Below are 2732 nucleotides of genomic sequence, written 5' to 3'. Positions count from 1 at the left end.
CAAATCACTTGTTCCTTCACTGACAAGCCAACAGAAATCCATGGTCTATATTTTCATTTTTTGCAGAGCCTAGGAATAATTCTATGTTAAATGAATGTTAGATATTTGTAATATTTTGACAAATTAAACAGTTGCCAGAAACCGTGGCAATGCAGTAACCAGCATGTAATTTTATTATCTAAATTTAATCAGCATAACAAATATGATAAGGCTTTCTGGACTGAGCCTTCTGAGTGTCAGTAATTGCTTTCCCCTATAGCCACATACTCATCTTGCTTAGAAACTGAGACTGCAATCACCTGCCCTACTGACACAAGCACCAACAGATGCTGGAAAAAAAAAAATCTTTAAAAGTCAATGGGAGCTGGGTGCTTCTGCAAACTTTACCATCTACTGAAGCCCAGCAAACAGCAGATGTAGAGTATCCACAATATGGTACCATCAGGGCAAAAGGGAAGGGTCATCACTTCTGCGTCATATAAAGTATGATATATGGGAAACTATTTCATTCTCTCTATTACATGGATTTAGGTGGAGCACCCTCCATTTTGCTAGACATTCAGTGTCAGGGATTTCTATTGGCCCTGGTGCTTACCCTGGATGTACGTTAGCCTAGGAATTCATCAGTTCATCTCTCATTGGAAAGCATCTAACTGCAAACAGCAGATCATCTTATAAGTGATTAGTAGAGGTGCACCGATATATCGGTCCATATCACATTGGCACTGATAGAAGGAAAATTGACATTATCGGTTATCAGCTTCTTTTGGCTGATAATGTCTTTGATAAATGCTGTGTGCGTGTGCAGCTGCAGCATGCACATGGGCCAGGAATGCAGCCCGGCAGCTTGGAGAACAGCATCCAGCTGGTAAGTCTGTTGTGGGGAAGGGGTATGGGGGTGCTGATTGAGGCCCCCCATGGTGAGGGAGGGAGTGATGCTGGGGCAGGGGCAGGTGCTGCCCAAGCAGAGCGTGGTATGGGATGGAGCCACAGGCAGCTTGTCTAGAGGTGCGGGGGGGCAGGGAGGAGTGGTGGCTCTCACCACTGTGCACACCCTGGGGGGAAGCATGGAAGGCATGTGCCCCCCAGATTTGTGCATGGGGCAGGGTTGGGCTGCTCAGGGCCAGGGGCTGCACTGGCCTCTTCCCAGCAGGGAGGCTGAGCTGGGGCTGTGCTGGGGGCGGGTGGTGGCAGCACTGTTGGGGGGAGCACAGGGGGGCTAAGGTGAATTTTGGCGTGGCTGCAGCCCACCCCATAGCACCCCCTCCCAGGACTGCCACTGCCCACTGCACCCTTGCCCACCCCCAGCACAGCCCTAGTCCAGACCTGCCTGTCAGGAAGACCTCCTGGTCCTGAGCAGCCCGCCTTCACCCCATGCACAAGTCTGGGGGGCACATGCCCCTCATGCCTCCTTTGGGGGTGTGCACAGCAGTGGGAGCCATATCCCTCACCCCCTGGATGAGCCACCCGCAGCTCTGTCCTGCGCACTGCCTGGGCAGTGCCTGCCCCTCACCGTGGGGGACTCGATCTGCCCCTCCTACACCTCTTCCCTCCCCTACAAACCTTTCCTCTCAGACTTACCAGCCCAATGCTGCTCTCCAAGCTGCTGGGCTGAATATCAGCAATCGGATTGGTATTGGCCGATATGGCTGGTTAATAATCGGTCATCGGTATCAGCCAAAAAACTCTTTATCAGTGCACCCCTAGTGATTAGCTATGATGACACAGCAAACGAAGATTCCAATGTGACAGATAAATACAAGAATAAATGAACTAAGGAAGAGCAATCCTAGCTCCTGGGGAAGGGGCAGGGTGAGCATGTGGCTGCATTTCTGGAATCAAAAGTGAATGTCTGTTCACATGCTTATTGGTTCAATCTACGCAGCTTAGACTAACCTGCAAAGATTGAATTGTTTCAGCCTCGGACTTTTTGACTATCTGGACTTAGCCTGAGAGCTACACTATGTAGCAGTGATCATTATGCCATACGCTCCTTCATGGCATGGCCAAGATGCAGCAGACTACCAGCGGAATCTGACACTAGCGTAAGGCTGATTTCCCAGTGACTTCACGAGTCCTATACTAATTCCCTACCTGTTGATGGCGTATGGGTAAAAGGAGCATGCTCAATATGTGTGGTTGTCATTTTGGCTTGCTCGAGTTCACTAACAGCCACTGCGCTGCTTTAACTCAGTACAGAACCAGCCTTGGACAGAGTCAGGGAAGGTTAAATCTTTAAGCTGTCTTTACACTGCTCACAAGTGACTAGTTAGCCTTAGACAAGGATACGGGCTGGGAGTAACACACATCCAAGGCATTATGACCCCATGTAGATAGGTGAGCATGGGAAGAGCATCTGGGTAAAACACCATTTAAGTTATTTCTTCCCACTATGTGTAGAAGTCAGGTACTGCTACATTTTTAAAACACCCAGAAGGAAGAATCTCAACAGCAACAGAGTTGCCATGATCATTACAGTCGTGACAGCTGAAAAAAAGCTCACATTACAGGGTTTAAAGGATGGATATTCAGATGAAATTGTTCAGGGTAAAACAGAAAGTTACCTGAAACTTACTCAACTAGCAAACCAAGGCCGACTCTGTCTTTTCTTTGTGAGCATAAAAAAAAGTTAGAGAACTGTTTTTGTCTCTGTTTTCTCCAGTCTGCACTTTCCAGTCACTGGAAGCAGAAAAACTCCTAAAAGACATAGTCTCTCCAGCCAAAATTCAGCA

The 2732-nt window shown here is 48.2% G+C and overlaps 1 protein-coding gene across 4 annotated transcripts in view; it reads right to left on the bottom strand.

Moving 5' to 3' along the window:
* Positions 1-2732, bottom strand: part of RAMP1 (receptor activity modifying protein 1) — a 157034-nt gene that overhangs the window by 50208 nt on the left and 104094 nt on the right. The gene's annotated exons all lie outside the window — the stretch shown is intronic.

The sequence above is a fragment of the Alligator sinensis genome, unplaced genomic scaffold (genome assembly GCF_000455745.1).
Source record: "Alligator sinensis unplaced genomic scaffold, ASM45574v1 scaffold1003_1, whole genome shotgun sequence".
NCBI classification, from domain to species: domain Eukaryota; kingdom Metazoa; phylum Chordata; order Crocodylia; family Alligatoridae; genus Alligator; species Alligator sinensis.
This window is presented reverse-complemented; position numbering and strand designations above follow the sequence as displayed.